Source organism: Bufo gargarizans, chromosome 9 (genome assembly GCF_014858855.1).
Source record: "Bufo gargarizans isolate SCDJY-AF-19 chromosome 9, ASM1485885v1, whole genome shotgun sequence".
Taxonomy (NCBI): Eukaryota; Metazoa; Chordata; class Amphibia; order Anura; family Bufonidae; genus Bufo; species Bufo gargarizans.
The window spans coordinates 70011972-70034655 of record NC_058088.1 but is presented as its reverse complement, the minus strand read 5'-3'; positions in this window follow the sequence as shown (position 1 = coordinate 70034655).

Sequence of the window (22684 nt, the reverse complement as noted above, 5' to 3'; positions counted from 1 at the left end):
AACACATTGGCACACAGTTGCAAACTGAGGTCTATGCGAAACCCACTGACCGCAACACCGTCCTGAGGTATGACAGTGCTCATCCCCGGACGATGGTGCGGTCACTGCCGTATAGCCAGTTTACCAGAGTTAAGAGGATAGTCAGTGACACATCCACACTTGACAGTACTCTAAAAAAGATGACACAATCCTTTAAACAGAGATGTTATCCAGCATCCGTTCTACAACAACAACGGAACCGTATCAACCTGAGAGAGAGAAGTGATTTATTTCAGGGCACTAAGAGGGACCAAATGCAAAGAATACCCTTCGTATCAACCTTTTGTGAAGTTAGCACCCAAGTAGGTAAAATTATTAACAAACATTGGCCGATTTTAGGCACTGAATACAAGAATACTCCTGAACTTTGCAACAGACCTATATTGTCGTACAAAAGAGCTAGTAATCTTAAGGATAAACTGGTTAAGAACGACATAGGCACACAAAAGGGTACACATCAGTCATTTCTAGCTCCTAAAAAGTGTGGCAGCTACCCGTGCCTTCACTGTGTAAATTGCAAGTACATGGTGAAGGGGCGTGATTTTATCCATCCAAAAACTGGGATCGCATATTCTCTTAAGTTTTATTTAACTTGCGACTCCAGTTTTGTTATATATGTCTTATGGTGTCCTTGTAAGCTTTTGTACGTGGGGGAGACTACATGCGATTTTAAATCTCGCTTTAATCAACACCGTTTTTCAATACGGAAAAAACGGAAGGACCTGCCAGTCTCACACCACTTCGTGGACATGGGCCATGGAGAAAGTGATCTAAAATTTATGATCATAGACCATGTCCCATTGCCCCGTACAGGAGGAAATCGTATAAAGATCCTAAAAAAACGTGAATCAGAGTGGATCTTTAAATTACAAACTATTAAACCGAGCGGCTTAAATGTGGAATATAAACCATGGTTGTTCATATGATTGCGCATATTTTCCTGTCCTTGTCAGTTTCAGTGATGGGAAATTTGATATGCTTTTAACTGAATATATTTGGATAATATATTTTTTAATTCACTTCTTTTTCACACACAGGACCTATGGATGGAAAGGTCTAGCTCAGCAGGAGATCAGATGCTCAGGATACGTGCGGTTTATCCCGAACTCAATTATATTCATTTCTGTATTCACATTGATGCGCTTCTGTATGCGTTTTTTTCTCCACTCATTATAACTAACATTGGATGTATTCAGTTGTCCAGGGGTTAATATAGGAATTGTTAGGGCAACGGCGGCCGCTGTTCCCCTACCCCCTGCTTGCACATTCCGAAAGATGGTGCATCGCATGATAGCACATCTTCTGGTTGTGCACCCCGGACAAACTATCCTGTACCATGTTATGTTATACATATTGCTCTTTATACTTGCTGAAGCTCTTCATTCATTTATATTGTCTATGACATGAGGATCACGTGATGCACTAAGGTGAACACGTGACCGCTCCTTCAGTGACGTCATGGACATGCGCAATGTGTAGTTCCGGGACGCCGTATCCACGAGACCTATCATCATGAAATTTTGTATCCACCTGCACTTTGAGCTCGCCTGATTCCATGCCTGGCTCCTCTATGATTTGTTCACACAGGTGACAATTATACACTGTAAATTATCACTTGACTTTAATAATGATATATTTATTGTACCGATGGCTTGATATATTGGAAGTATATGTATTCATGTATTTGGCAACGTTGTCTTTCCGATATGATGTCCGGATGCACCTATATGAATTGATTTATATCTTAATTTTCACTTTTTGTTTAAGTATCACTTATGTTTGTTAATGTGACATGATCACATAAATACCCACAACTGCATTTGATGTATTGCTTGAAAATGTTCCCAGCAAGCGGACCGAAACGTCGCTGCTTGGGTGAATAAAGGATCCCTCATTTTCACCTCCTGGACATGCTGCGGTGTATTTATTCTTCTGGCTATTGGACACTGTGGTATAGTGTCGATACCGCTGGCACCCCACATCTGCCATAAGGAGTGCTGCCCTGAACTTTCATTTATATATATACAGTACAGACCAAAAGTTTGGACACACCTTCTCATTCAAAGAGTTTTCTTTATTGTTGTGACTATGAAGGCATCAAAACTACGAATTAACACATGTGAAATTATATACATAACAAACAAGTGTGAAACAACTGAAAATATGTCATATTCTAGGTTCTTCAAAGTAGCCACCTTTTGCTTGGATTACTGCTTTGCACACTTTTGGCATTCTCTTGATGAGCTTCAAGAGGTAGTCCCCTGAAATGGTCTTCCAACAGTCTTGAAAGAGTTACCAGAGATGCTTAGCACTTGTTGGCCCTTTTGCCTTCACTCTGCGGTCCAGCTCACCCCAAACCATCTCGATTGGGTTCAGGTCCGGTGACCGTGGAGGCTAGGTCATCTGGCACAGCACCCCATCACTCTCCTTCATGGTCAAATAGCCCTTACTTTCAAAGTTTTCCCAATTTTTCAGCTGACTGACTGACCTTCATTTCTTAAAGTAATGATGGCCACTCGTTTTTCTTTACTTAGCTGCTTTTTTCTTGCCATAATACAAATTCTAAAAGTCTATTCAGTAGGACTATCAGCTGTGTATCCACCTGACTTTGCCTCAACGCCACTGATGGACCCAACCCCATTTATAAGGCAAGAAATCCCACTTATTAAACCTGACAGGGCACACCTGTGAAGTGAAAACCATTTCAGGGTGACTACCTCTTGAAGCTCATCAAGAGAATGCCATGAGTGTGCAAAGCAGTAATCCAAGCAAAAGGTCGCTATTTTGAAGAACCTAGAATATGACATATTTTCAGTTGTTTCACACTTGTTTGTTATGTATATAATTCCACATGTGTTAATTCATAGTTTTGATGCCTTCAGTGTGAATCTACAATTTTCATAGTCATGAAAATAAAGAAAACCCTTTGAATGAGAAGGTGTGTCCAAACCTTTGGTCTGTACTGTGTATATATATATATGATGTGACACAAAGATAAATCATTTCAGAACTTTTTCCACCTTTAATGTGACCTATAAACTGTACAACTCAATTGAAAAACAAACTGAAATCTTTTAGGTAGAGGGAAGAAAAAAACATAAAAATAAAATAATATGGTTGCATAAGTGTGCACAGCCTTAAACTAATACTTTGTTGTAGCACCTTTTGATTTTATCACAGCACTCATTATTTTGGGGTATGCGTCTAGCAGCATGGCACATTTTGACTTGGCAAGATTTGCCCACTCTTCTTTACAAAAACACTCCAAATCTGTCAGATTGAGAGGGCATCTCCTGTGCACAGCCCTCTTCAGATCACCCCACAGATTTTTAGATTCAGGTCTGGGCTCTGGCTGGGCCATTCCAAAACTTTAATCTCCTTCTGGTGAAGCCATTCCTATGTTCTGCTTTCTAGCAGGAGCCTGAAGGTTTTGTGCCAACATTGACTGGTATTTGGAACTGTTCATAATTCCCTCTAGCTTAACTAAGGCCCCAGTTCCAGCTGAATAAAAACAGCCCAAAGCATGATGCTGCCACCACCATGCTTCACATTGGGTATAGTGTTCTTTTGGTGATGTGTAGTGTTGTTTTTGCGCCAAACATATCTTTTGGAATTATGGCCAACAAGTTCAACCTTGGTTTCATCAGACCATAACACCTTTTCCCACATGCTTTTAGGAGACTTCAGATTTGTTTTTGCAAAATGTAGCCTGGCTTGGATGTTTTTCTTCATAAGAAAACTCTTTCGTCTTGCCACTCTACCCCATAGCCCAGACATATAAAGAATACAGGAGATTGTTGTCACATGTACCACACAGTCAGTACTTGCTAGATATTCCTTCAGCTCCTTTAATGTTGCTGTAGGCCTCTTGGTAGCCTCCAAGACCAGTTTTATTCTTGTCTTTTCATCAATTTTGGAGGGACGTCCAGTTCTTGGTATTGTCACTGTTGTGCCATATTTTCTCCACTTGATGATGACTGTCTTCACTATGTTCCATGGTATATCTAATGCCTTGGAAATTCTTTTGTACCCTTCTCTTGTATCATTCTCCTGACTGATACCTTTTAACAATGAGATCCCTCTAATCCTTTGGAAGCTCTCTGTGGACGACGGCTGTGGGATGCGACATAGAACATTTTATTGAATGGGGCTGAGCTACTCGTAGGCAACGTGACCGATGAACATGTCATCAGTGGCCTAGAGAAAGCTGTGAGACAGCCGCACTGCGCACATGAAACATTGTATTCTCTGTCATTTCTACTGATCTGGCCTCCGAGATCTCTGCCAATCAGAATCAGGAACCTGAAGGTACATCAGCAGGTAAATATTGCAGGGTATGCCTCACAGCCTTAACTGATGTCAGAGACCTAGGCCAATGAGGAAGTGCACTTGGGCTCCTGAAGGGTGTGCGGGCCGCAGCTCCACCTGACGTGCAAGCAGCCCACACTCCAGTGTGGGCTGCCTCTACTCCAGCATAAAATGTGGATACAACACTGTACAGGTCGAGGTGAATTTATTGTCCCCTGGCTTTCCCTACCGGTTCCTTGTGTTATTGAAGACTCCTCTGGCTTTGGAGTTCTGGATTTGTATCGTATTGATCTCCTGGTTTTGACTATTTGATGTGTTCTGTCTTTTTTGTTTGTTTCTGACATACTTGCACTCTGTTGACCGACTGGCTTTTGACCTTTTATCTGTATGATTTCTCTTTCAGTGTTTGTTCATCTCTGTTTGTGCGTCGTCCTTCACATATTGTAGTATAGGGACTGTTGTCCAGTTGTGGGCCACCACCTAGAATGATCATGAAAGTAGATAGGGATAGTGGGTCCAGGCAGTTTAGGGCTTCACTATCCCTGTTTTGTCTATGTCAGTAATCATTATTCTGACAATTGATCTTGTTTTAAACCAAGATTCTAGGCTAAGCCATTTGTAGTAAGGGCATGTCACACATGTCATTGGCTACTTAAGTGCTTCCCTAAGAGGATATAAGAAATAATGCATTCCATTGGCAGGAAAAGTGCTAATGCATGAGTGATTCTTCAAGTTTCAGTGGTCTCAGGTTGCCATATTTTCAACAGACAATGGTCTTTCCAAGGCCATTGCAACTTGAATCCACAGCCAACATACAATGACACAGACAGTACATATCTGTGACCTTTGTGATTGCCTGGAAGATCCTGCCAATCATCATGGATATCTCATCTGGATTACTGCAGTGCATGCACTGATTGACTGTCTAGTAGCTCATCTCTACAATACAATTCAATGCTACATGTTCTGTTCTGCTCTTTACCTATACAAGGATAAGCTGCTCCTTTGGATACGAGGTGCAGATTGCTCTATTTTATTTTTATGGTGCATGACAGCACAAGACCTTGAAGAAGCTCATGTCCTCAATGTAGAGTCAGTTTTGCTTTGAGTTTCCCAAATGTAGCAAATGGCACACTTTGTTTGATAACTATGGTGCCTTTTTAAACCTAGCATCCCTACTGGAGTGATATTGCAACTTTTTTTGTACTTTTTTAAACAAGAACAAGTCACAGTGATAAACCAGTTAACCACGTAGTTAATTACACTTATTCTCCCACCCACTAGTGACAAGAGTGTTGGAAATAGGCAAAAAAATGCACATATTGGTACACAATGGACATAAGCCTAAATTTGTGACTTTTCTAACCCAGAAAACTGGCATGGGAGTTTGATTCATTTAAAACTTTTTGTTTCCACTGTTCACCATTATAAGAACTGCCATATAAACCATAAACTGCATCAGTTGGAAATGTTTTCCGACTCTGTATACAATGTTTCTATTCATTGACTACACTTTGTATTATGAAACCTTTGTTTTGAGTATACAGTACTTTGAACTAGTCAACGTGTGCAATAGTTTTGAATGCATAAATATATATGGGATACATTGCTTAGCAAATTCATTTGTTGGATTGCACAGAATTTAGTCCCAGTTGTTTTTGAAATAAAAATTATGTTCCTCTATTGGAGACTTTTATAGAACACAGGCACCTGGGTTCAGATTCTCAAATTATTTTCTTTTAAGTTTGAAAATTAATGTAAATTATTCAAGGCTGTCTAATGAAGTGCCCTGCGAAGATGACTGAAGATTAAAATGCATATTTATTAATGTTCTCTTGTCAAAGGTTAAATATTTTACTTACAAATAACCACTGTTGAACATTAAACTGAGAAAATCACTTATTTCAGCTTGGATATAAAGAGAACGTTTGCACTGTACCCACACACACGTACAGTACAGACCAAAAGTTTGGACACACCTTCTCATTCAAAGAGTTTTCTCTGTTTTCATGACTATGAAAATTGTAGATTCACACTGAAGGCATCAAAACTATGAATTAATACATGTGGAATTATATACATAAGAAACAAGTGTGAAACAACTGAAAATATGTAATATTCTAGGTTCTTCAAAGTAGCCACCTTTTGCTTTGATTACTGCTTTGCACACCCCTTGGCATTCTCTTGATGAGCTTCAAGAGGTAGTCACCTGAAATGGTTTTCACTTCACAGGTGTGCCCTGTCAGGTTTAATAAGTGTGATTTTGTGCCTTATAAATGGGGTTGGGACCATCAGTTAAGTTGTGGAGAAGTCAGGTGGATACACAGCTGATAGTCCTACTGAATAGACTGTTAGAATTTGTAATATGGCAAGAAAAAAGCAGCTAAGTAAAGAAAAAACGAGTGGCCATCATTACTTTAAGAAATGAAGGTCAGTCAGTCAGCCGAAAAATTGGGAAAACTTTGAAAGTAAGGGCTATTTGACCATGAAGGAGAGTGATGGGGTGCTGCGTCAGATGACCTGGCCTCCACAGTCACCGGACCTGAACCCAATCGAGATGGTTTGGGGTGAGCTGGACCGCAGAGTGAAGGCAAAAGGGCCAACAAGTGCTAAGCATCTCTGGGAACTCCTTCAAGACTGTTGGAAGACAATTTCAGGGGACTACCTCTTGAAGCTCATCAAGAGAATGCCAAGGGGTGTGCAAAGCAGTAATCAAAGCAAAAGGTTGCTACTTTGAAGAACCTAGAATATTACATATTTTCAGTTGTTTCACACTTGTTTGTTATGTATACAATTCCACATGTGTTAATTCATAGTTTTGATGCCTTCATAGTCATGAAAATAAAGAAAACTCTTTGAATGAGAAGGTGTGTCCAAACTTTTGGTCTGTACTGTATGCTACAAGATAACCATCACATCTATATGAACATCTCTATCAGCTTGTTGAGGATTACATTCTAAGACCATAACATTTGTGGGGAGGGGCTTTGAAGCCTTCACAACAACAATTTTTCTGGGATAACTTTACACAAGGTTTTGTTTGTGTCTGTGGGAATCTGTGCCTTTTCAGCCATAAGAGCATTTATGAGATAAGGAACTAATTTCAAATGGGAAACTATGGCTCGTAATCATCAATCCAATTCATCCAAAAGGGGTTTGACAGAGTTAAGGTCAGAGTCACAAACTTAGGGTTTCTGATTTGGAAGCATTGCTGCACCACAAAGTTGCAATGGAAGCATGCCATTATCTAAAATGTCTTTGTGTGCTTTAGCATTAACAATAACCTATACTGTAAATAAGCAGGCTAGTTCAATCACTGACAAGCAGGCCCATACCATTATTCCTCCTCCACTAAATACAGTATTCAATATGCATTCTGGTATGTACAGTATCATTCCTTGGGCATCCATAAACCACACTACCAGTGAATTGTGACTCATCTATCATGAGAACACTTTTTCTTTGCTCCTAAGTCCTAAGAACAGCCTGCTTTTTAGTCAACACTTGATATAGTCCTTGTTGGACTTAAGTTTGTGTGCTACTAATGCACAGTTCTTGTGCTGATCTCACTCCCTGGACCAGGATAGAACTGGGTAGTGAGTGATGGAACAGACGATTAGTAAATTTTATTTGCCACGGGATTCAACATTCAGAAGCCCTGCTCCATGAGTTTTACTAGGCTATTGTTCCTAGAGGATTTAGCTTCACAATAATAGAAGTCTAAAGTCTATCACCTCTTCAGTTTGACCCATACTAGTACCGATTGTTTTTCTATGTTGATTTCATGACTGTGTGAGTGTGTGTTTGGGTGTTTGTGGGTAATATAGTAAATGATAATTCAAGACAGGGAATACATCTCTCAGCGTCATGCACATGACAGAATTCAGTATAGGAGGTTGTGGTGGCATACAAAGTCTCTCTAGTTCTCTATTATGTATCGGTGGACACTCCAAGTGCTGTGGTATGTGCTCAGTATAGTACCTTGTTATAGGGTTATTTGCTTGTACTACTTCTAGGAGTTAATACCTTTAATAGAGCATGTCACAAAGATTCATATGCTCCTGTGCATAAGGTCTTCGGATTTAGTGCATCAGGTTATAGCAACTACTTCAATATCAATTAGAGATGAGCAAAGTATTCAAAATTTTTATTCGGCTGCTTTGCCAAATTCAAAAAAAAAAAATTTGCTTTGTGACTAATTACTTCGTCATGAAGTACATTCTTTTGTAAGTAATTGGTGCAATGACAGGGAGCGGCGATTGTGCCTCTCCCCGTCATTGTACCCCTCAGATGCCACATTCATAGCTGAACGTGGCATATGAAAGCAATTATGCAGTGTAAAATTTTTTAAAATTACATCATAATTACCTCATCTAATTTCTTGTGGCGGGCCGGCCACCGCCATCTACACTCACCTAAAGAATTATTAGGAACACCATACTAATACGGTGTTGGACCCCCTTTTGTCTTCAGAACTGCCTTAATTCTACGTGGCATTGATTCAACAAGGTGCTGATAGCATTCTTTAGAAATGTTGGCCCATATTGATAGGATAGCATCTTGCAGTTGATGGAGATTTGAGGGATGCACATCCTGGGCACGAAGCTCCCATTCCACCACATCCCAAAGATGCTCTATTGGGTTGAGATCTGGTGACTGTGGGGGCCATTTTAGTACAGTGAACTCATTCTCATGTTCAAGAAACCAATTTGAAATGATTTGAGCTTTGTGACATGGTGCATTATCCTGCTGGAAGTAGCCATCAGAGGATGGGTACATGGTGGTCATGAAGGGATGGACATTGTCAGAAAAAATGCTCAGGTAGCCCGTGGCATTTAAACGATGGCCAATTGGCACTAAGGGGCCTAAAGTGTGCCCAGAAAACATCCCCCACACCATTACACCATCACCACCAGCCTGCACAGTGGTAACAAGGCATGATGGATACATGTTCTCATTCTGTTTACACCAAATTCGGACTCTACCATTTGAATGTCTCAACAGAAATCGAGACTCATCAGACCAGGCAACATTTTTCCAGTCTTTAACAGTCCAATTTTGGTGAGCTCGTTCAAATTGTAGCCTCTTTTTCCTATTTGTAGTGGAGATGAGTGGTACCCGGTGGGGTCTTCTGCTGTTGTAGCCCACCTTTCTTTCCCATTCTGACATTCAGTTTGGAGTTCAGGAGATTGTCTTGACCAGGACCACAACTCTACATGCATTGAAGCAACTGCCATGTGATTGGTTGAATAGATAATCGCATTAATGAGAAATAGAACAGTTGTTCCTAATAATTCTTTAGGTGGGTGTATATTGAAGATCTGGCGCAAAATACTGCACAGCCCATGATGATGTCATCACATCAGCCGGCGTGGTGATGTAATACATCACAGCGGATGGGATTTTGAGCGAGCAAATGTATGAGGTATGTATTACTTTTTTTTGGGGGGGGGGGGGGTTTACGCCATTTTAGGAAAAGTCAATTTGCTAACACGAGGCACAAGGAAATTTGTCTTTGTAGCAAATCAAGTTTTCAAGATTGAAGTCCACTTTGTGGAGTTTGATTTGCTCCTCATTGATAATAATCGATGTTAAGCTGGAGGGTGACTGCAGATAGAGATAAAACATGTCAGATCAGTTCAAAGTAAAATTTTGTGTTCTCTGAATTCACTATAATACTGTCATTTCTACATTGTAAATGTTCTTTTAATATAGAATGTAGTTATCTATCCTTGACCTTATATTACTACATAAACACAATAAACAGTAATACAAAACTATTTTTACAAAGCAAACACGTTGCCCATAGTTTGTCATATTCTCTAGTTAACATCTGAAATATCTCACACAGTGTTAAATCCCAGAGGGTTGGTTTTAAGATTTTGGATTTGGATTCCATGCAAAAGGATCAATGTGAAATTTAAGATTGGAGTGTTGCTCATGTTTAAAATAATCTAACTACATCTAAAACATGCAAATTAAAAGAGACACTTGCCTTGATATTATTTCTAATCGTTGACCTTAATAGTCATAATCACAGCTGTATTTTATATTAGTCAATGGTGCATAAATACTGTAGCAACAACCCTCGGGCTTAAGAGATGTTCCTCTTTTAGAGGAAGCACTTTGCATATCAAGATCTCACTGATTTTTCTTGAGTACATTGCGTCTAGACATAAGCTATGTGTTGTTTCTGTGGCGGCATAAAGCCAAACTTAGCTGCAAATAGCAATGAAGCCATAAGGGGCTTTGTATTGTGTTAATGTATTTATTAGCATGATACTAATTATCATAACTATAGTCTGTGAGAACACATATATCTGATGTATGAGAATGGTATTTATGGACTTCATAGCAAAGCTGGTAACAGTCGGCACTAAATGGTTACCAGACATTATGGAATGCAAAAAGGGGAAATATTCAGTGTTTGAATGAACTATAATTGTCTTTACGGATCATGTTTCTATGATATAAAACAATGTCCTTAGTACTGTTCTAATATTTTACAGTAAATATTATAGTATTATGTATATAACTTGACTGTTTTAATCAGTGTTTCAATCAATGTTTAAGCCAATGATGTCTTATATCAATGTTTAATCAAGATTTTTTCCTTTTTTGTATTTGTGATCCGCACCTGGTTTTGGCTCACAATATTTGATGAAAATAACTGACCAAATAACTGGTGTGACCTCGGCCTTATTCTATTTTATTAGATCTTCCAGCAAGCTTCTTTTTTTTCTTCCTGTAGACCCCATCACTCCCCCCACCCGGAAAATAAAAATAAAATATTGTAGAACACAACAGTAAACAGGGGTGTAACTAAGGTTATGTGGCCCCAGAGCAGATTCTTTAATTTCACCCGGATCTTTCACAACGATACTTAACCACATAATATTGTTACCCCCAAAAACTGTCAAACAAAGCCTGCAAAATATATAAGCCAGATAATACTGATATACATAGCCCATGAAATATCATATAGGCATCTGCAGAGGGCACAACCCAATCCCAGCCATCAGGTAGTTTGGTGATGATACAATGGAATGAGATTATTCCCCGCCAATTACAGTACATAATTCAAAGAGCAATGATTTTGTTGTAGGTTGCTGTTTTCTTTTAGTGTTGTAGCAGTAGTTTTATAATATGATATATATCAACTGCATAGGTCTCAAAAGGCCCTTGTACACGGGCAGACTATCAGGATGATTATCGAGAATGAACATTTATGTGAACACTAGCTCCTAATAATTGCAATAAACACCAAATGAACTGCCACTCATTTATCAGGTTAATGCATGATTGGTGTAGCACCCAAAATTATTTTATATGGGCAACAGATCATCCCATATAAACATGAATCTTTTGCCCAGAAACAATGAATCTGTATGGGAACAGACAATCACAGTAGCAAACTCTAAATTTATTACAAAGTCAATTGTAAGACACTCTTCTGCTCCGTGATCCACTGGAGCCCCCAGGGGTCCTCGTAGGGCTCGGCCTGGGGGGACCACGTTCGAGTAGTGGGACAGGTTATGCATGTGCCTGGGGAATCTTTAGTTCTGACTCCTTTGTGGGCAGATGCGTTAGTGCGTCTGCATGGTCGTGGGAGGGGAAGACTGCCTGGGTCTGGGAGGCAGATTGACCAGACTGGTGGCGGCACGCAGTGGACGGTCCTGTCTCTTGTATCGCCTGCAGGTTCCGTTCCAGTGTCTGTGCCGACGCATTCGTGTATTCATGATGGGCCACTTGTACATATGCATGCACACTCGAGAATAGATTTGCAAAAGGATACGTGGCTGAACGTACGTGCATCTTTACGCCGGCCGCTGACGGGAAAATACCTGTATGTAATTTCTAGTAGATTAGAGGGCAGGCATGAGTTAAGTGACTAAGGACCAGCCTAGGCCGCACAAGTGTCAGGGATTAGGATCATTATATGACCTATGAGGAAAACACACATGACACTTTGCGATTGGCTAGCAGCTACTTAAAAGATGATTTCCCTGACTGGTCAGTGCCCACTGTTGTTTTGAGAACCCGGGTGTATGTTGAAGTTCATATTCTCCCAGACTTACCTGTGCATGACCTCTGCCTTCCTAGATTTATCTCTAGTGACTGCCTCTGGATACCTCATCTTTGGTGAACAGTTTGTCTTGTATATGACCTTGGATCGGACCCTGGAAATCCTGAAGTCTCTTCCCTAGGTACCACATTACACGGACTGCGCATATCAACTTTGGCCTGGTCACTGGCTGTCCCCTTGTTGTTTCCCTGCACAGGTTATTATTCAGGTTGGTTACCTGTATATGCTTACTGGTTTGAACTGTACTGTTGTTTATTTAATAAATCCACTATTGTTTAACCTCGGTCTGGTTGCTTGGGGTTCTGCACCATTACATAAATGATTGCTGCTTAGAAATATAGCTACCACCTCTGCTCACGATCAGGCAATGATCAGGAACAAAACAATAGGGCCATGTAAGTAATGTAGTGGCTGATCCACACAATGCAATTTCCCAACACCAAATCGCAAATTTCCCAAATGCCAATGGGAAATATCTTTTCCATGCAGCCATTGAGTCAGAGACCCAACAGTATAATAATGTATTGCAGAGTTCCACCTAGCTTTAGGACCCAGGCACAACTGCAACCCCTATAGTTAAACCACAAATATAAGTCAGAAGTTAGGAGAAAGACATGGAGAGGAGGGGTATGTAGCTGCAATCTCATTGCTTCATTGAAACTGGACAGAGAGGAGAAGAGAGGAAAGAAGTGGATGCATTTTTAATGCCGCATGACACACAGCAAAAGTTTTATATCATACCAAAAGAGGAAAGAAAATTTAAAAAAAATAATCAATTAAGACTTAACCTTTACATCTAAAAAATGATTGTCTTTGCTTGGTTATAATCAGATTCATGTTTTAATAATAAATTAATAATAAAATTTCATTTTTTATTTTTTTTTGCTGGACGTACTATAGCCCTCATTTCGTTAATATGAGTTTATTTAGCTTTTGTAAAAGTGTAAAATAATGGCTTGTTTAAAGCTGTAAAGTTGTCTGATTGATATGGTCACAACACCACTGCAACCAATCAATGTGCATAAACGGTATGTGACCTAAGAGGCTCAGATGGGACATTACTTCCTACCCAGAGTGAACTGGAAATGGCAGATATTTGAGCCTCTGTGTTGAAGCAAAGGGACTTTCAAAAATGTGTGATTTTCTTTCTTTTTTTTTTTTATTTTATTTTATGCACTTTCCTCCCTTGTGATTTATTTTTCATTTCTTTTGAACACCTCTGTTAAAGTCCAGCCTAGTATGCATCTAGCATTTAAGAATTTTGTTTACCTATTTATAAAAAGCTATTTCTTTTTTCTTTTTCTTTCAATGTATCTGTATGACAGCTGCTTTTTTTTAGGACATTGTTTTTGGGAGACAAATCATTTATTGATTAGCTTTTTATTGTTATTTATATATTTTATATATTATTTTTATTTTACTTTTATTTTCTTCAATGATGTAGTATTCTACTGACAGGAAGTCTAAAATACACTACCTCTGTCTTAATAAGTCACTGCAACCCATGGTTGTGTCATGGAGGTAGCAGGATACACCTTTGCACAGGCTGACAATTGGGGCAATTATTGGAAAGGAGCATTTTTATAAACATACCAAATAGCTGCCCTGTGTAAAAGTGTCACCAATCACCCAATGAATGAGCTTATTCACTGGATGAGAGACATTGGGACATTATTTGCTTGTCCCAATACAGTGGGATTAGTGTTGAGCAAATTGAGCTTTGGATCCTAGATCCAAAGTCAATCAGTTCAAAACTTTGAATGCTGTATGGAGATCAGTCTCCATAAAGCATTCAAATATATGTGCTCTGGCAAGGGAAATTAATTATTCCCGAAGTCTTGCTGGACTTTGGTGAATAACTTCAGGATTAGATTTGTAAACTTTAAAACCATTTTAAAACATGGATCCGAAATTGGCTTTAGTACTGAGCTACCAGTCAGTATCGAAGCTGACTTTGGATCCAGGACTTAAAATGGTTTTAAAGTTTAAAAATCAAATACCAAAGTTATTCCCCGAGGTCTAGCAAGACTTCGGTAATAACTCACTTTGCCTCACCTGAGGCGTCTCTGTACAGCATTAAAATGAAGTTTGAAGCAAATCGACTTCAGATCTAGGATCCAAAGCTCGATTCGCTCAACACTAAGTGAGTTTCATTGCTGTAGGTAAATGGAGCTTTCACCTCCTCCAGTGAACAGGCAATTATCAGGAACAAATAGTTCATTCCAGTTAATTGCTTGTTTGGTTGGCCAATGTAAAGGGGCCCTTACATGCTGTGGTAACTTAACTGCTGTTTTCAGGAAAAATTAAATTCACTACAAATCCAAATTTCTTGCTATATTGAAAAAAAAACCATACCTCATCCATTTAATCGCAGAGAGGCAATTATGGTCATCTTGAATAAAGAAAACATGTCAATTCTCACAAGGGCGCTGACGTGTGATGTCACCATGTCATCATGTTTGGAGGGCTTGGTGATGTTATTGCACCCACTCCATACAATGAAATGCAATTTGCCACAAAGTAATTTTTTAACAAACCATATTTCTTGTGGAAGTACGGAGAAGCAGCCAAATATATATATTTTTTAAACTTCACTCAGTTACTATCCTACCTTATCGAGACCTCCAGTAGTACAATAAAAGTGTCATTAATTTACTCATTTCCTAATGATAATGAGGCTTAATTCCAAATGCAATAGACTAAAGCTGTCAAGTGAGCTACAGAATACAGATGGTATCAGTCCATTGTGTCTGCTCCAATGATCTGCATGAAAATTGGAATGTTTTGAGATTTTTTTGTAGGTAATATTAGTGGATAGTAATAAGAATAAACATCACTACAAATAATTTTTTTAAACTAAGGGGAATATTTATCAATTCCCTCAGTGCCAGAAAACTGCTGCAAAAAAAAGAGTCGTCAGTTTTGACACACACTTTAGTTCTGCAACTTTTTGGGGGTTTCAGGCACCAGTCGCCACTTACCAAAGTAGCTTGTGTGGGGCTAGCATAGGTGGCCCTCACATTTATATAATTTGGCATAGACTATAGCAGAAATCTACACCAGATCCCCTGATAGTATAGTTCTGCAATTTGGTGTATGGACCTATACAGGTGCACCACAGATATTAAGAGGCGTTAAGATTAAAGGAAATGTGTAGTCAGAAAATGACCTATTGTTTAAATTAAAAAAATTCTATTTCACATGTTTTTAAGAATTTTCTTATTATATTTTTAATTTTCCATGTCATTATCTATATTATATATAAAACTATAAAGTCTGACAGTTTTGTCACTGGCCACTAAACCTAATAATAGGCACTACTTATTGGTCTGCACAGATCACTTTACTGCATTTACCTGCTTATCTGTCATTCTAGGCCAGCCTGTAATGATATCACCTTTGTGTATAGATATGAAAGGATCCACCTGTAAGATCCTCACCTGCTTTGCACTCCAGGGGAACCAAGAGGGGTCCTCGTGGAGTTGCGGGACAGGTTATGCGTGTCTCTGATGCACCAGCGCTGACCCCTTTGCGAGCCAGTGCGGAGATGCGTTCGCGTGGACATCGGAGGGGAGGACCGTCGGAGTCCCGGGGACAGAGTGGCCAGGCGAGTGACAAGACGCCGCGGCCAGGGTTGTCTCCGGTGTCTCCTGCGACTTCCGTTTCCGCATCTGGGTCCACGCGCTCGCATACTCGCGCTGAGTCAATCATGCGTCCGTGCGTACGCACGAGGGCAGGTTCGCAAAGGGATACACGGTCGCGAGTACGCGCTTCTTATGCACTTCGTCGACCAGTGGCGCATATTATACTGACTCACAAGAGCAAAGTGGATTAGGGAGCCAGCCATGGGTTAATCAACTTGTGATTGCCTTAGGCCTTGTACTCAGGTGCAGGGCAATTTGTTCACCTATGGTAGTGGACACTTGGCACCCTGGGATTGGTCAGCAGGCATTTAAAAGGAGGTCTCTCAGGGTGATCAGTGCCCACTGTTATTTTCCCTCAACCAGGTATAGGTCACAACTCCTAGTGACTGAAGACTGCCAGGAACTTTGTCCTTTACAGCGGACCCAAGATCTGGAGTGACTCGACTGCCAAGTGCACAGCATCATTCAGCACTGGTTGGGACTATTCCTGGAATCTCCTTGCCTGGTTTTTTGTTATTATTCCTTGTTACCAGCAAGTGCCCTGGACGTTTATGTTTCTGGTGAATAAACACCTTTTTGCTTTCATCACTGGTCTGTTTGTTGGTGCCTTGCATTACAGAACAGTGGGCCCAACTAACAGTTGCCATGGACCAAATCCACCAGCAGCTGAATGAATTAACGGGAGCCGTTAACCTGCTGTTCCAACGACGCCCAAATATACCAGCAGCCGCTGCAGCGCAAATCCAAGAGCAACTGACAACTGTGATGGAGGAGGTTCAGCAGCTTATCCAGGGAGCCTCAGCACTACCCGTCACTATCGCAAGGCATCAAACAGAACCTAAGATCCCTCTGCCTGACCCCTTCACAGGAGAGCGACAGGAGTTCTTAAACTTCAGGGACTCCTGTCTCCTTTATTTCCAGTTACGACCGATGGCTTCTGGCACTCTCAGGCAGAGAATTGGGATTGTAATGTCACTGCTACGTGGAGACCCCCAACGTTGGGCATTTAACTTGCCTCAAGACCATACAGCTTTTTCGTCAGTGGATGCCTTCTTCGAGGCCATGGCTGTGATTTACGATGACCCGGATCGTACTCGCACCGCAGAGACCAATCTTGAGCATATTCGACAAGGCCGCCGCCCAGCTGAAGAATACGCTGCAGAATTCAGGCGATGGGCAGCTTTCACCACCTGGGGCAACGCAGCCCTACGCCATCGCTTCCGTTTGGGACTTTCGGATGCGGTCCGGGATCTTCTTTTGGCCTTGCCTACCCCCTTCTCGTTGGAAATGGCTATCTCTCAGGCAATCGATGCCGACAGGCGAATCCGTGAGAGGCGAGTGGAACGGTCGTCTCGGTTTTCTTCCTCTCGACCACATCCAGGGCCTCTAAAATCGGCCGAAGAGCCAATGGAGGTTGGATCCTCCCATCTCACACAGGCAGAACGATCTCGTCGCCAACAGAAAGGCCTGTGCCTATTTTGCGGAAAGTCTGGACACCTCGTTAAAACCTGTCCCCTCCTGCCGGCGGGAAACGAATGAACCTAGGGGGCATAGAGGAGAACCCCCTAGGTGCTATTATCCCTCCTCCAAGCCAGGTGATGGTATCCATATCCTTACTGTGGCAAGACAAGGTCCATGAGTTTTCAGCACTAATCGATTCTGGGGCCGCTGGGAATTTTGTGGACTCAACCTTGGTTCGTCGACTTGGCATCCCGTTGATCCAGCCGAAAACCACCATGTCAGTGACCGCGATTGATGGTTCCCCTCTTCAAGATAGTTGTGCAGTGTGGATGACTCCGGGAATACAGGTAACGGTGGGGGCTGATCATCGGGAGACCTTAAGCCTTTTTGTCCTTGACATGCCATCCACTCCCGTGATTTTGGGTCTCCCTTGGTTAAGGCTCCATAATCCAGTAGTGGACTGGCGCTCGGGTCTTGTCTGTCAGTGGAGTACGGAATGCCTTACTAAGTGCATTCGTCCCGACCTGTCACTAGCCTCCATGGAAGTATTAAGTACCTTACCACAGCAGTATCATAATTTCCGAGATGTGTTCAGTCCTCAGGGGGCTGATGTATTACCTCCCCACAGGTCATATGATTGTCCTATAGACCTGTTGCCAGGCACCATGCCACCACGAGGGCATCTTTATAATCTCACGGGGCCTGAGGTTCAGGCTCAGCGGGAGTATATTAAAGAGAACCTTGAGAAGAATTTCATTCATCCATCCACTTCCCCTGCTGGAGCTGGATTCTTCTTTGTGGAGAAGAAGGATGGAGGCTTGAGACCTTGCATCGATTATCGTGCCCTTAATCGGATTACGGTGAAGAATCGGTATCCACTGCCTCTGATTGATGATCTGTTTTCTCAGGTGGCAGGGGCCCGAGTCTTCACCAAACTCGATTTAAGGGGTGCTTATAATTTAGTTCGCATTAGAGAGGGTGACGAATGGAAGACCGCATTTAATACCAGAGACGGGCATTACGAGTATCTCGTGATGCCTTTCGGTCTCTGTAATGCTCCCGCAGTCTTCCAGGAGTTCATCAACGATGTTCTCAGAGATTTCTTGGATAGATGTGTTGTTGTCTATCTAGATGACATACTAATCTACTCCTCGATCTGGTCTCTCATCGGAGACACGTGTGTCAGGTTTTCCAGAGGCTGAGGGGGAACCGCCTCTATGCCAAACTTGAGAAGTGTCTGTTTGAGGTGAAGGAGTTGCCTTTCCTGGGGTACATTATCTCAGAAAAGGGATTGGCTATGGACCCATCCAAACTTTCTGCTGTCTTGGATTGGCCTCAACCTAAGGATCTTAAGGGGTTGCAGAGTTTCTTAGGCTTTGCCAACTTCTACCGCAAGTTTATTAAGAATTTTTCTGCGATAGTAGTACCTCTCACCAACCTCACTAAGAAGGGAGCTAATCCTTCTAAGTGGACGAGAGAGGCAGTCAGAGCCTTTGAGACGCTGAAACAGGCCTTTTGCACGGCACCAATTCTTACTCATCCAGACACCTCCAGACCTTTTGTTCTCGAAGTCGATGCCTCAGAGGTCGGTGTAGGGGCGGTTCTCTCACAGTATTCTGGGGACCCCGAGAGGTTACATCCCTGTGCCTTCTTCTCTCGGAAGCTCTCTCCAGCCGAGTGTAATTATGATATCGGCAATAGAGAGCTTCTGGGAGTAAGATTGGCTTTTCAAGAGTGGAGACATTGGCTAGAGGGTGCAGAACATCCCATCACGGTTTACACTGACCACAAAAATTTGGAGTATCTAGAGAGTGCCAAAAGACTCAACTCCCGACAAGTCAGGTGGGCATTGTTTTTCACCCGCTTCAATTTCCGCCTCACTTATAAACCAGGTTCCAAAAACGTGAAGGCAGATGCCCTGTCCCGCTGCTTCCCTGAGGCTGCTTCCGTCCTGGACTCTGAGCCAGAAACCATTCTCCCAACTAAATGTTTTCTTGCTGCCCTGGGGGCCGCAGAAGTAATGGAGGACTTGTCCTCTCTTCTTGAGCCCTCACAGGCAGAGAGTCCACCTGACAAACCCGAGGGTCGATGGTTCGTACCCATTAACCTTCGATTGGAGGTCATCCGACAGCTTCATGACTCAAAGTCTGCCGGGCATTTGGGTGTTAAAAAAACACTTGCCCTTGTTAAACGTCACGTGTGGTGGCCCAACATGTCCGTGGATGTTAAGGCCTATATCCAGGCATGTACTGTTTGCGCCAGATGTAAACCGTCCCGGTCTGCCCCTTCTGGGACTTTACTCCCACTGCCTATTCCCCAGGCTCCATGGACTCACATTTCCATGGATTTCATCACAGATTTGCCAAGGTCCTCTGGAAGTACGGTAATCTGGGTAGTGGTGGACCGTTTTAGTAAAATGGCCCATTTTATCCCACTCCCTGGATTGCCCTCGGCCAGAGAATTGGCAGATCTGTTCTTGAATCATGTCTTTCGATTACACGGAGCGCCGGATGACATTGTTTCAGACAGAGGAGTGCAATTCATCTCCCGCTTCTGGCGTTCTTTCTGCTCCCGATTGGGTATTAATTTGTCTTTTTCTTCTGGTTTTCACCCAGAGACCAACGGTCAGACAGAAAGGACTAACCAGACCCTGGAGCAATATCTCCGGTGCTTCGTGTCAGACTGCCAGGAGGAATGGGCAGCGTATCTACCCTTTGCGGAGGTGGCTTATAATAACTCTGAGCATGCTTCCACTAAGATGTCTCCGTTCGGGTGCGTGGGGGGCAGGGATCCAAGACTCTCTTCTTTGGCCGGACCCTCCACTGACTCACCGGAAGGGTCTCCACCCGGAACATTCCGCTGCGTCAGCCATCTTCCAAGTTGGGTCCTCGATTCATTGGCCCATACCCAGTGACACAAAAGATCAACCGAGTTACGTACAAGGTTGCTCTTCCACCATCGATCCGAGGAGTGAACACCTTTCATGTTTCACTTCTCAAATCGGCAGCCGACTCCGCTCCCTTCATTCAGACCCCATCCCCGCTGGAGGTCCAAGGGGTACCGGAGTTCGAAGTGAACAGAATTTTGGACTCTCGTTTTGTCCAAAGGTCTCTTCAATACTTGGTGGACTGGAAGGGTTTTGGTCCAGAGGAGAGATGTTGGATACCTGCTCGCCAGGTGCATGCGGATGAGTTGGTGGCAGCCTTTCACCGGGATAATCCGGGGAAGGCTTGCTTGGAGTCTTCAGAGCCGCCTCCTCGAGGGGGGGGTAATGTAAGATCCTCACCTGCTTTGCACTCCAGGGGAACCAAGAGGGGTCCTCGTTGAGTTGCGGGACAGGTTATGCGTGTCTCTGATGCACCAGCGCTGACCCCTTTGCGAGCCAGTGCGGAGATGCGTTCGCGTGGACATCGGAGGGGAGGACCGTCGGAGTCCCGGGGACAGAGTGGCCAGGCGAGTGACAAGACGCCGCGGCCAGGGTTGTCTCCGGTGTCTCCTGCGACTTCCGTTTCCGCATCTGGGTCCACACGCTCGCATACTCGCGCTGAGTCAATCATGCGTCCGTGCGTACGCACGAGGGCAGGTTCGCAAAGGGATACACGGTCGCGAGTACGCGCTTCTTATGCACTTCGTCGACCAGTGGCGCATATTATACTGACTCACAAGAGCAAAGTGGATTAGGGAGCCAGCCATGGGTTAATCAACTTGTGATTGCCTTAGGCCTTGTACTCAGGTGCAGGGCAATTTGTTCACCTATGGTAGTGGACACTTGGCACCCTGGGATTGGTCAGCAGGCATTTAAAAGGAGGTCTCTCAGGGTGATCAGTGCCCACTGTTATTTTCCCTCAACCAGGTATAGGTCACAACTCCTAGTGACTGAAGACTGCCAGGAACTTTGTCCTTTACAGCTGTCGGGCATATTCATATCTGCACATTAAGGTCTGACAATATTAGAACCAAAATGGAGATTCACATTACCTTTAAGAGGCCAAACTCTCTGCTGGAATAAGCCAGAGAAGGAATGGTCACTGGCATACAATGTATATTGTTTTAAAAGTTATTGCCAACAGATGTGGTATCTTAGAGATTGTAATGGGTCTCACATGAACTGTCTTAACTACCGGGGTCATGAGAGGTTATTGCTTAAAAACACTGGTTTCTCTAAACATATCAGTCTGAGGAACAATGGGTGTTATATAGCTAAGCCATGATCTAATAAGAGACATCCATAAAACACATCTGGTGTGGAATGGGTATCTTTTCGTATATATATATATATATATATATATATATATATATATATTCCTGTGTGCATTTATTTAGCGTTTGAACTTGTTAATGATTCATATATAATAAGCAATATTAAGTATTATAACCAGACATTATTAATGTATCTTTTTGTATTGTATCTCATTGAGGGGATATAGCAAGTTGTTGTTTTCTTCTCTTAAGAAGGGTCTATTCAGAGGAGCTGAGGGTATTTCAAACATCATTATTCAAATAGCTGTGACAATTAGGTGTATACAAACCAGGGCAAAAGCTAGAAGTTTATGGTTCTCTTATCTGACCATAAATAAGATGGTCTGTTAACTGTCAAAATGGATCCATGGTGTCTGGGAAAGTGATCCTAAAGTGTCAGAAAGAATACCTCCTAATTGATTTAAGTTGGGAGAGACCAAAGGTTAAGAGGTGTAATAAAGTCGGATATATATGTTAATTCTAAAAAATTGCTATATGATACAACAGTGCCATCAAGTGGTAGATGGGCAGAAGGAATGCCAATTAAATGACATCATCTCCATGATTACCATACGTAACACCCACCTTATCTAATTGGAAATCCCTAATCCAAGAGGGGATGGGCATAGATAAGGATGAGGATATCTAAGGCAGTTGGTGGAGATGCAAAAGAACTAAGATCACTTGAAAAATCACTTGAGACAAAGAGGACTTGAGCCAAACATCACTTGGAACTTCTTCAGGGAGAACACTTGGGAATTCATTCATCAGCATCACTTCACACGTCAGGAACGTACCTCAGGACGGGATAGATCTGAATCTTGGAAAGCTGGGTCCCTTCTAAAAGCTCTTTATCCCAAAGCAAGGGGTAATGTATAATCCATTTTATTTGCAGTAATTATAAATC